Genomic DNA, 13,605 nt, shown 5'->3' on the forward strand with positions numbered 1-13,605 from the left:
ACCTGCTTTTTAGAGTTATAGGTGTATTTGAAATTTACACACAAACGCACATGTGATGAAGCTTTTTATGTCATAGCGTGACACGTCGTCATATTGCGCCAGGTTTTTTGGCCCCAAAATTCCCTGCCAAATTTGCCATTATAAGCTTCGCCCCCAGCTCATTCAGTGCTTTCAGAAAACGCTTAGAGAGCTTTCATGCAGCATTGTTTTATGAACCAGATTTCTTTTTTTTATAGATTTTCGCTCTGTTTCCCATTGTCTCAAGCTTGTTATATATATCATATATAGCAGCATGGATACAAATTTGCAGAATTCGTTTTTTGTTGTTGTTTTTTTGCATTTATGTCTCAAGCTGAACCTGCCTCTGATGTTACTATAGGATTTGAGCTGCCTGAACACGTATCTACCAAAGCTAAGTGTGTTTGTTGTAAAAAGGCTGACCTAAATTCTTCAGCTCAATTATGTGGCTCTTGTTTTGACAGCTTGTTAAATGCTGATAATATATCTATGAGTACAAATGCGCACCCACTGTTATTATATCTCAGTCTAATAGACAAGCTATAGAGAAGGCAATGACTGCTATTTCACCTTCAAATAAACGTAAAAGGGTTTTGCAACATTGTCCTAAACCTAGTGAATTAAGTTTTGACCTTCAGCATACGGATGTATCCTCTACTGATGGGGTTTCCTCTGATTCAGATGACCCCACATCAGAGACAGATATAGGCAAATCATCCTTTTTTTTTTTTTTTTAAGTTTTCAAAAAGCTTTATTGAAATTGTCATTAATACAAATGAGAAAAAGCAAGTAAATATAAACTAACAGTGTGAGGACACAGGCTGCCCTCAAAACAGTATAATATTACATAGTTAAAATAGATAAAACTCTGTTCTAGACGATACCAAAAACTCAGTAGTTAGTCATAAACCCTGATGGTACCTTAGATCTTGTATAAAGGAGACTCAAAGGTCTCTCGGCTCAGGGATAGAGGGGAAAGGGAATGAGTCTAGAAGTGAGGTAGGGGGGAGGAAAGAGAGGAGGAGGGGGGGATGTAGTTAGTCATGAGCAGGTGTATCTCGTAAGCCGTCCAATATCATGCATACTAAGCCAAAAGTAAGGCCTTATGTCACTAGTGGGAAGCTAACTGGGGGACAAAACATTAGGTTTCCAGGTTGTGTCATATGAATCTCTCCAGTCAGCCCATGCAAGATCAAAAAGGTCAGAATTACCTAATTTATATAAAAAAAATCTTTTTCCATGGTATATAGGTAGGCCATATAAGAGCAGACTCTAGTCCAGCTAGGTGGGGACTCTTTTTTCCAATCACAAGCTATTAGATGTTTAATGGACATAAAAAGGTAAATGCTTATGTAAGCATGATGCTTAGGGATAGTGTGGACACCTATGTGTAGTAGGGCTACTGCCGGTGAACTACGTAATGATACTCCCAATTTGGGAAGAACCCTAAAGCATCTTATCCATAAGGGGCGAATTTTGGGGCATTCCCACCAGATGTGTAGAGAGTCCCCTTTCTGACCACATCCTCTCCAACAGTAAGGGGACGTACTAGTAAATATTTTAGCCAACCTGGTAGGTACATAGTACCAATGAGCCAACAGTTTGTAATAAGTCTCAAATAAGGTTGTGCAATGTATGGCCTTTTTGGTACACTCAAGAGTGTGTCCCCAAACCTCTTCTGTAAATAATTTATCAAGTAGGGATTCCCACTTTGAAAGGTGGGGAGTTGTTTCCGAATTTAGGTTAGGGTCTAAGAGAGTATAGTGTCTGGAGAGAGGCCGACATAGCCTGTTACCCTGACTCCAAGTGGTCTCCCAAGGGGTTAATGGGTGGGCTAACTGAGGCTTGAAGCCCTAAGTGGTCAAGAAGCTTTTGATTCTGTGGTGTTCAAATTTTAGAATATGGGGTAAGGCCACATCCGCCCCTAACTGAGAGGCGGATCTTAATCCACTTTCCAGTGGTGGAAGCCAGAGGTTTGAGACCACATTAACTCCAAGTTGAGCCTATTTCAGTGGATGGGTATCCTGTAAGCCTGCAAGTAGGCCAGGCATAGAGGTGATGGGTGAAGGGCAATATGTCTAGAATGGTGGATTTTGTCCCAGAAGTGCAGGCATTCCCGAATAATAGGGTTTGTCAAGGTTAGATCTCTACGGCAATGTGTGGGCGTCCAGATCAGATCTTGTAAGGTTAGGTTGTAGGGCAGCGAGGCCTGTTCAATGGAGCGCCATTTGCAGGTAGACTGTCTGACTCCCCACTGTGAGATATGGGTGAGCATCGCCCCCTCATTGTATCTTACTATCGAGGGAGAGCCTAGTCCCCTGTTTATCCTGGGCAATTGCAGAACTTTCTGCGCTACTCTTGGAGGTTTGCCCTGCCAAATATGCTTAGTGAATTCACTTTGAAACTGTAAGGGAATTTGTCTAGGGACTCTGATTGGAAGGCAACAAAATAAGTATGTGAGTCGGGGTAGGAAAGACATCTTTAGAGCTGTGATCCTCCCCATCCACGAGACTTGCGAGAGATTCCAACTCTTACTAAGGGAGCGAAGCTCCGATAGCAAAGGGAGGTAATTATCCCTGACAATCCGGGGGAGATCATTGGAGAGTTTGACTCCTAGATGCGACACCGATGTTTCCGACCACCGGAAGGGGTATTTGGCTTTTAGAGGAGCTAGAGACGAGTGCTGGAAGCCTTGGGCATAAATCTCTGTTTTAGATATGTTTAATTTGTAATAAGAATGGGCATTAAATTCCCTGAATATTTGTAGGAGTCTGGAGAGAGTGGTCGAGAGATCTGATGAAAAAATGGTAATGTCGTCAGCGAACAAGGCAATATTATGCTTGGTGCCACATAGGGTGATCCCACCCATGTGTGGGTCCAATCTGATTTGCTCTGCCAGCGGCTCAATGGCCAGCTCAAAAAGCAGGGGCGATAGGGGACATCCCTGTCTAGTCCCATTGGAAATATAGAATGGGGGAGTTTGGAAGCCAAGACCCCTTACCGAGGTGGAAGGAGTGGAATATAAGGCCTTTATTGCTCCCACAAGGGAACTTGGGAATTGGAAGGTTTCAAGCACTTCCCACAGAAACCTCCATCTCACCCGATCAAAGGCCTTTTCAGCGTCCAATGAGATAATCGCCATAGGTTTGTTGAGGCTGGACGACAGGCTCATCACATTTAAAAGTCTTCTAGTATTATCTGGCCCCTCTCTTTTGGGGATATACCCGACTTGGTCTGGGTTGACCAGGTGGGGTAATAGGTTGGCAATACGATTGGCTAAAAGTTTTGAGAATTTTATGTCAGTGTTGATTAACCAGATTGGCCTGTAGCTGGCACAAAGAGTAGGGTCCTTATTAGGTTTCAAAATAGTTATGATAGTAGCTTCCAGGAATTCTCTCTTGAATTTACCCTCATCTCTGGCTAAGTTGTAGAGTCTAAGAAGCAAGGGGGAAAGTTCTTGAATGTAAGTTTTATAGAAATGCACTGGGAAACCGTCTGGGCCTGGCGATTTAAATGATTTAGAATTCCTGATTACTTGTTGTACTTCTCTGACAGAGAATGGCAAGTTTAGAGAATCCTTTTGATCGGGTGAGAGGGACGGGAGATTCAAGGCTTTTAAGTACTTGCGTATTGTGTCTGTTGGGGTCGCAGGGGGATTCTCAGACTTTTCTATATTATAGAGGTTAGAATAATACTCAGCAAAAGCCTCCCCTATCTGTGAAGGGATTTTAAGGAGGGAGTTCGCATTAACAATGCTATGTATACACGAGACACTAGTTCTGTTTCTGATTTTGTTGGCCAGGAGGGTGTCCGCCTTATTACCCTTATAGAAGTACAGTTGTTTTAGTTTAGTTAGGTTATCTTGGGTTCTCCTAAGCTCTAGCTGTGAAATGTGGTTTTTAAGATCAGTTATTTGGGCTGCTAAAGACTTAATAGGCTTTACTCTGTTCTGGGATTCTAAGTTTCTTGGTTTAATGTGGGCCTGGGATAACGAGAGTCCCACCTGCTTTCGAAGTTTAGCCTGTTCCGAGATCATTATGCCTCTAATGGTTGCTTTAGTAGCTCCCCAGAGGGTGTCATCTCTGACTTGGGCATTGTCATTAGTTTCCAGAAAATGTTTAATTTCTGTGCGCAATTTTTCTCTAAGGGCAATATCTTGTAGGAGGTTGTGGGGCATGCACCAGGAGGCCCTAGAGCGAGTAGTGTTTGTGGAGATGAGGTCAGCAGTGACACAGTCATGGTCAGACCAGGGGCAGATAAAAATGGCTGAGTTACTAACCAGGTCTAGTGAGTCTGCCGTAGAGAATATGTAGTCAAGTCTGGCGTATTGTCGATGTGGTTGTGAATAGTGTGTATAGTCTCGGTCCTTAGTGTAGATAGCCCTCCATACATCAAAGTAACCTGAGCCAGTCATGAGAGTACAGAATTTCGCAGCAAGTCGTTCTGTAGAAGGAGGAGTCCTGGTCGAGTCAGAGGATTTTCTAATTACTTTCGGATCCCAGGTCATGTTAAAGTCTCCCAAAACAATAACTCTACCCTGTTTGTACTGGGAAATGACATGAAGTATGTGTTTGAGGCACTTAGGTTGGTGTGTGTTGGGCAAGTAGACTGACTCAAGAGTATATAGCACGTGATTGATGTTACAAATCAAGATGACATATCTGGCCTGTGGGTCTCTAATGGTCAGGACTGGTTCAACAGCTAGCCTCTTGTGTAGAAGAATAGCCGTGCCTCTGGCTTTTTTTGTGAAGGGTGCATATTCTATATGCATGTATTCCCTAGAGGAGAGTCTAATCAGCTCGTCATTTAGCCAATGCGTCTCTTGGAGGAACACTACGTCGGGGTTGTGATGCTTCAGTGAGCGTAGTAAGAGACTTCTCTTAAAGGGAGTGTTAAGTCCCCTAACATTTTGGGTGAGAAACCTTAAAGGGGAACTAGTCATACCTAGGAGTAATTAGGAATTGGGTGTTAAAGGTCCAAGTACCAATGCCTGGGAAACAGAATAGGCGAAAAGGTAAGGGGAGGAGAGGTAAGGAGTAAGAGGAGACACTTAATAGTGCCTCTGGAGCAGTGGAAGTAGTCCACCTCAAGGGAGCCCTAACGTGGGCTTCAGTGTGGGGGTGAGCATACAGCTCAGGAGCTAGTCCAGTGGGGCAAAAACGTCAGCCCCGCTCTAAGAACATAATCGTCTTAACAGGAAGTGCTGAAACTTAAGTGGTTACAAAACAGCAGATAACATATCTAACCAAGAGAGATAACATAAAACTTATTAAATGAACAAACAATTTAATGGCTCTCTAAGCCTCAATGGTGCAGGCTGGGCAGTGACACCTTTCAGCTGAGTCCTAGGAGCCTATACACGTTCAGACCAGGGCCAGTGCCTCCTGAAGGAACCTACGAAGTAGGCTCAGAGTGTTCTTGGGATTGTTGTATCTTAGGTCTCTTTGCCCTCTGATCCTTTGTCTACCATTCAGGGGCTGAGGCTCTTAAGGCAGGTTGGGTTTGGACCCGTGTGTTCAGGGGGCCCGACATTAATCCCCATGAGGCAAGAAGAGTAATACCCTGAGAAGGTGTGGTGATAGTTATGGTCTGGTTATCTTTGGTTACCAGGAGCCTGGTAGGGAACCCCCAGCGATACCGAAAATTGGTCTTACGCAGAGCAGTGGTAACTGGCGGAAAGTGGCGACGCTGTTGGAGGGTGTGTGCTGATAAGTCAGGTAATAGCTGGACTCCCTCAAATCTACCACTAAGATTTGTTTTTTTGTAGGCGGCTTGAAGAAGGCGGTCCTTATATAAGAAGCTATGAAAACACGCTATGATGTCTCTCGGCCTGTCAGAGCTCACTGTCCTGGGGCGCAATGCCCTGTGAGCCCTCTCCATTGTGCTAGTGAGGCCATCAGGGGTGCCTATAAGTTCTCTGAAAAGATCTTGAAGATAGCCTTGAATGTCTGCCGGAGCTACGGACTCTGGGACTCCTCTGAATCTTATATTACTGCGTCTCGATCTGTCCTCCATATCAGCCAGTTTAGATTCCAATTGTGAAATTTGCTCAGCCAGATTTTCGGCATAGGCCAGAATATTGGATTGATATACAGCCTGATCATCCTGATTGCGCTCCAGCGCGTCCACTCTGTCACCAATTTCTGATATCTCCTTCTTAAGTTCTGCAGAGCTGCGCTGGATTTCTTGGGTGATGGACTTAGTCTGAATGGCTAAGAGTTTCTTGAGTGATGATTCTGTAATATAGTGTTGAGAGGCGGTTGCAGAGTGTAGGCTGGATTGAGACTCCTCATCTTGAGAGTCCGGGTTCACTCATTTCAACACCTGGGTGGGGCAGAGACTCCTTAGAAGAGTGCACAAAATGGTCAAACACTGTCTTCTTAGGTTTGGGGTTTGACTTTGAGTGTTTCTTCCTCATGTTAGGCATTTTATGGGCTAGCAACTAGATCCCAGAGAAACAGAGTGAAGGGTCACTGAGGGCTCATAGGCAATATGCTGCTGTGCTGGTAGAAAATCAAGGGTTATGCATGGCACATTCAAATATACAGTTTAAGGACAACCTATCTCATGGTTAGAGCGGGCTGAGTTACACTTCATAGGAAAAAACTACATCATTAGCATAAAATAAACCTGCTACAGAAGTGTAGGGCACTCGTGCTAGCCCCTCACCTTGGGGAACCTAGGGATACAACCCGAAGGAAGGGAAAAGGGAATTGGAGGTGACCCACCCAGACAAGCTGGGCAGGAGCGGAAAGGTGAGGGACCCACGTATAAGATTTCTCAAGCAAAGAGTAGTAACTTGGTATGGAGTCAAAATTTTTGTGAATATAGAGTAGACCAACTGCAGACGTGCTGGGCACTAATTCTAGTCCCTCACCTTGGGGAACCTAGGGATACGACCCGAAGGAAGGGGAAAGGGAATAGGAAGTGACCCACCCAGACAAGCTGGGTGGGAGCGGGAAGGTGAGGGACAAACGTGTAAAATTTCTCAGACGAATAACAACAATTTACAATGTGGGGATGCCAGGTACACAGATAAATGACAAGTATTTAATATACATAGAGTATAAAAGATAACACTGCAAAATGGGCCTCCTCTGATCTTACAAAAGGAGCAGAAAGGTGAGGGATGAGCACACAGGGGTTACACCTAGAGGCCTACTATCACAAGAGGGTCAAGTAATTAACCTGGAAATACAGTTAAATACCAATACAATGTTGTACAGGGTTAGAGTCTCTACAATTATATTCTTTGTAGTGTACTATTGTCTGAATACAAGCTTAACTCAGTATGTTCTCATGAATGTGTAGTGAAGAATGTATGTTGGGTCTAAGCTAACCCAGCAGCGTTGTCTAGTTGAGCGGTGGGCTAGTGTGAAGCATGCACACTATTGTCTGGGTGTGGATTTGGGTTGATTTGCTTAGATATATTAATAGTGAGGGGTGTGTATCAGGGCTAAACTGAACCAGTGGTGTTGTGTAGTTGTGTACTTGGCTAATGTGATTTGTGTGCCATAAGAATACTGCCCACCATCTGCAAGTATTGTGGGCCCAGAGCCTGGCTGCAAAATAAGAGTTAGTAGACTACTCCTTAATATAGACAACCTGAAAAGGAAGAAATGGTAAAACAGGAGCAGAGTATAAAAAAAGAAAAACACTACACTTGGGGAAAAAAGGCCCAAGAACAATGTAGCTGTCGCAGCAGCTCTCAGTGGGACTAGTGTCTTGCAGGAAGTCCCTTCACAAGTTAGGTTTGAGTCTTTTAATGTGATTGTTGTGCCCTGGAGTAAGGTGAGGTTGTGTACAGAAAGGGCCACTTATTCAAAGAGGGCTGACTATTAAACTCCTTCAGGGAGAGCCAGAGGGATACGTGGCAACCGCTGTATTAAGTTTGTGTTGTTTGTTCTCCCCCTGAAACTTGATTGTAGATCAGCCTATGCAAAGGGCTTGTGTGGGAACTCCTGCAGCTTTTAGGTATTAAGGGATCGTAGAACAGGCCTAGCGTATGATGAGGGCCACAGAGGTCTAACCCTCACCACAGAAGGCCCTCCCAAGGTCATAGCAGACCAGGCTTCAAAGGAACTCGTGGGCTGACTATTTTGGTAGGTGCTGCTCAGGGAACGTTAACCTCAGACCCCTTTAAGGATGTCCAGCTGGCCTCCTCTACAGAGCGTGTCACAGGTCACAGCACTTACAGCTATTATCAGGGAAATATGGGTAGTAAATTAGTTTCCTGGGTTCTCAATAGATAGGTGGAATGTCCCAGAGTGTGTACCTAAAGTGTTGCGCGTGAGGATTATTAGCTAGATCACTGGAGGAGTATGTGATATTTTTTCCCACCAGCTCACGTGGGGCGGTCAGGGCCAGGGAGGGCCTCCAGCACACCGTAAACACTCACCAATGGTTGGATGGTCCCCAAGTCTCTCCCCGCCGTATGTCACGACTCCAGCGCCAGGCTAGAGGAGTTCCAAGGTACCGGTTCTGCAGAGTTCGGTAGATCTCCTAAGGTGGGCTGGTGCTGTGGTCCCTAGGTACACCTAATATCCTTTATTTAAGTTTGTGGCCCTTAAAGTGGGAGAGAGTGTCACTTTAATGTATGCAGCGGAGAGCCAGGTCTGGCGCAGTTCTATGTGAGGCTGGCATGGGGGAAGACAAAATGGCGATTTTTCACGCCACACTGCTCTGGAGCCCTAAAATCTGGAAGCACTCACCAGCTCAGCCTCACGCTGTGTCCTTGATTAGGCTCGATCACCTTGCCCCAACTTCACTCAGGATCAGCACTAAGAGCTGCCTTGGGACCGCCCCCAGGTCCAGTGACTGGTCAGGAGCGGGCCGTATCAGCGTCTGTGACCGGAGGTGAACAGAAGTGGTGCCTGTAGCCGTGGCAGCTCCAGAGCAGAGCCCCGACCCTCCGGAGCTGAATGACAGAGGTAGGTGACAGTCGCCGGCTGTAGTAGTTGTGATCCGGCTAATTGTAGTCCACTCAGGCCGTTAGATGTGCAGACTCCCTGCGGCTCTTTCAAAAATCACCTCCCAGTGTAGAAACAAGTTCAGTGACAAGGTCTTCACCGTTGGGTGTAAGTTTGTGAAGTAAAACTAAAAATCTCAAGTCTTTTGTTCAGTAGGAATATGCTTTTATAAATTTTTCAAGCAGGAGCTCTTCTCCCCTGCGTCTACTCAGCTAGGCAGCTAGCTCCGCCCCCTCCAAATCATCTTTTTTATTTAAGATAGAATATATTCGCTCTCTCTTAAAGGAAGTTTTGTTTACTTTGGGTATTGAGGAGTCTAAACCTCCTGATGATAAAGCTAGTAATTGTTTAATTCTGTATTTAAGACGACTGTTGTTACTCCTGAAGTATTTCCTACTCTAATGTATCGTCTAAAACTGTTACCTCTTTTAACCCTTCTTCTAGGTTTAAGACATTGTATACCTGTGGCTAATTAAGAGCTTTGGGAAACAGTCCCTAAAGTTGATGGGGCAATTTCCACGCTTGCCAAACGTACTACTATTCCTATGGAAGACAGTACTTCTTTTAAGGATCCTTTAGATAGGAAGCTTGAATTTTATCTAAGAGGGGTATATTTACATACTGGCTATATTCTTAGACCTGTTGTATCTATGGCTGATGTTGCTGCTGCATCTACTTTTTGGTTGGACAGTTTAGCACAGCAGTTGTATTTAGATTCTGAATTATCTAACATTATTGTTTTACTTCAACATGCAAATCATTATGTTTGTGATGCTATATTTGATGTTATGAAGATCAATGTCAAATCCATGTCTTTAGCCAATTTAACTAGAAGAGCTTTATGGCTTAAATCTTGGAATGCTGACATGGTGTCTAAAACTATATTATTATCTCTATTCTCTATCTTTTCAAGTTAAAAATATTTTTGGTTCACAATTGGATTCTATTATCTCCACTATTACTGGGGGGTAAGGGAGTTTTTCTGCCCCAAGACAAGAAATCTAAGGGTAAATTTAAAGCTCCCAATCGTTTTCATTCCTTTCCTCAAAATAGCAGAAACCACTCCTTCCCCTAAGGCTTCTGGCTCTAATTGGAGACCATCTCCAAATCGGAAGAAATCCAAGCCTTATAAGAAACAAAATTCTGCCCCTAAACCTACATGAAGGTGTGCCCTTCAAGCCGGTTCTTCTGGTAGGGGCAGACTTAAAGCTATTTCAAAGAGTTTGGACAGACTTTCCTAAATCAGTGGATTCAGAATATAATTTCTAAGGGGTATCGAAAAGGATTTAGAATAAGACCTCTCTTGGAAAGATTCTTTCTTACCAATGTACCAAAAAAACAGTAAAAGCTCAAGCCTTTATGAAATGTGTTTCAGATCTAGAACTTTCAGGGGTAATTGTCCCAGTTCCACAGCAGGATCAATTGGGTTTTTATTAAAATCTATTAATTGTACCAAAGAAGGAAAATTCTTTCAGACCAATTTTGGATCTGAAAACTTTAAATCGTTTTGTAAGAGTCCCAACTTTCAAGATGGTGACTATAAGGACTATTCTGCCTTTTGTTCAGCAAGGTCACTTCATGTCCACCATAGACTTACAGGATGCTAACCTTCACATTCCTATTCATCCAGATCACTATCGATTTCAGAGATTTTCTTTTCTAAACAAGCCTTACCAATTTGTCGCTCTTCCGTTTGGCCTTGCAACTGTACCAAGAATATTCTCAAAAGTTCTAAGTGCCCTTCTATCTGTAATCAGAGAGCAGGGTATTGCAGTTTTTCCTTATTTGGACAATATCTTGGTACTAGTTCAATCTTTTCATTTAGTAGAATTTCACACAAAACAACTTCTGTTGTTTCTTCAAAAACATGGTTGGAGGATCAATTTACCAAAGAGTTTCTTGATTCCTCAGACAAAGGTCACCTTTTTTTAGGTTTCCAGATAGATTTAGTGTCCATGACTCTATCCCTAACAGAAAAGAGGCGTTTAAGATTGGTTTCAGCTTGTCTAAACCTTCAGTCTCTATCATTCCTTTCAGTGGCTATGTGCATGGAAGTTTTAGGTCTCATGATTGCAGCATCGGACACAATCCCTTTTTGCTCGTTTTCATATAAGACTTCTACAGCTTTGCATATTACACCAATGGTGCAGAGATTATACTCGGATATCACAACTGATATATTTGAATCCCAACAATCAACTCTCTCTGACTTGGTGGTTAAACCATCACCTTATTGTTCAAGGCGCCTCCTTTGTTTGTCCTACCTGGGCTGTGATCACAACAGGTTCAAGTCTCATAGGTTGGGGAGCTGTTTGGGGTGTTTGACAGCACAAGGAGTTTGGAATCCTGGAGAGGCGAGGTTACCAATCAATATCTTAGAAATCCGTGCTATCTCTATTAAGATGAGAATCATATATTCGCTTTCAAACAGACAATGTCACAACAGTAGCATATGTAAATCATCAAGGGGGGACTCACAGTCCCCTTGCAATGAAAGAAGTATCTCTAATACTTTCTTAGGCAGAATTCAACTCTTGTCTAATCACTGAGATTTATATACCAGGTGTAGACAATTGGGAAGCAGATTATCACAGCCGTCAGACTCTACATCCTGGGGAGTGGTCTCTCCATCCATATGTGTTCTATCAGATTGTATAGATGTGGGGTCTTCTAGACATAGATCTGATGGCCTCTCGTCTAAACAAGAAACTTCCCAGATACCTCTCCAGGTCCAGGGATCCTCAGGCGGAATTGATGGATGCTCTAGCAGTTCCATGGTTTTACCAACCTGCTTACATTTTTCCACCTCTGGTTCTTATTCCAAGAGTGATCTCAAAGATCATAATGGAACAATCTTATGTGTTTTTGCACCAGCATGGCCTCACAGGTTCAGGTATGTAGACTTTTTCCGAATGTCCAGTTGCCAACCTTGGTAACTTCCTCTAAGACCAGACATCCGGCGCGGAGCATCCTCTTAATACGGTCACCGCCGTACACTGAATCTTCAATGCAAGGTACGCAATTCAAAATGTTGTCCCTTGCATTCCTCTTGGCTGATTTGATTTCTCATCCAATAGTATGAGAGCTACTGAAATTCTATTGGCTGATTTGAATAGCAAATAGAATTTCAGTAGCTCTTATCCTATTGGCTGATTTGAACAGCCAATAGGATTTCATAAAAGATCTGAATGCTCTTTTTAGGGCAATGCCCATACAAATGCCCCTTTCAGGGCAATGGGTAGATTAGGTTTTACTTTATTTTTATTTTGTGGGTTTGGGGGGTGGGGGTTTGTATACTGTTAAGGGTGTTTGTTTTACAGTAAAAGAGCTGTTAACTTTAGGGTGATGCCCTACAAAAGGCCCTTTTAAGGGCCCACAAAAATGCCCTTTTAAGGGTCCTTGGTAGTTTATTATAGATTAGGCTTTTTTATTTTGGGGTGTTTTTTTTTTTTTTTAAAGGATATTAGAATAGGAATCATTTTTATTATTTTGGATAATTTCGTTTGTAATGGTAGGTTTTTTTATTTTTTGTGATTTTAGTGTTTTTATATTTTGTAATGGTAGTTTTATTTTTTGTAATGTTAGGTTTTAGTGTAAGACAGCTTAGGTTTTATTTCACAGTTAAGTTTGTATTTATTTTAACTAGGTAGTTATTAAATAGTTAATAACTATTTACTAACTAGTCTACCTAGTTAAAATAAATACAAACTTACCTGTGAAATAAAAATAAAACCTTAGCTAGCTACAATATAACTATTAGTTATATTGTAGCTAGCTTAGGTTTTATTTCACAGGTAAGTATTTATTTTTAAATAGGTATTATTTAGTTAATAATTGTAACTTTTAATGTAGCTCTATTTTAATTATGTAAAAGTCAGGGGGTGTTAGGGTTACGTTAGGGTTACGTTTAGGGGTTAATAGTTTAATTTAGGTTGTTGCGATGTGGGGGGCTGGAGGTTTAGCGGTTAATAGATTTATTTAGTGGTAGTGATGTGGGAGGCCAGAGGTTTAGGAGTTAATTTGGTTGCAGCGATGTCGGGGAGCGGCGGAATAGGGGCTAATAGATTTCTTATTGTGTGGGAAATGTTGGGGTGCAGGGGAATAGGGGTTAATAACTTTAGTATAGTGGCAGCGATATCGGGAGCGGCAGATTAGGGGTTAATAGATTTATTTAGGTGGCGGCGATATCGAGAGCAGCAGATTAGGGGTTAATAAAATTATGTAGGTGGCGGTGATATCGGGGGCAGCAGATTAGGAGTGTTTAGACCTGGGGTTTATGTTAGGGTGTTAGGTTTAAACGTATCTTTGTTCCCCCATAGACATCAATGGGGCTGTGTTACGGAGCTTTTCATTCCGTGATCGCAGGTGTTAGGTTTTTTTCTGACACCTCCCCATTGATGCCTATGGGGAAAGCAGTTTGAGTATGCACCTCTCCTTTCCCTGCTCCTTTTTATTGCTCTTCTTTTCTTTTCCTACCTTAACAAGCTTGGCTATATGTCAGACTAGTTTCCAGTAAGGTGGGAGGGAAATTTTTAGATCTTTGCCTCACACTAGTGGCCAGGAGTATAATTCCCTGGGGTAATGGGTTGTGGACTCTCACGACCATGAATTCAATGAA

The sequence above is a fragment of the Bombina bombina genome, chromosome 5 (genome assembly GCF_027579735.1).
Source record: "Bombina bombina isolate aBomBom1 chromosome 5, aBomBom1.pri, whole genome shotgun sequence".
NCBI lineage: Eukaryota > Metazoa > Chordata > Amphibia > Anura > Bombinatoridae > Bombina > Bombina bombina.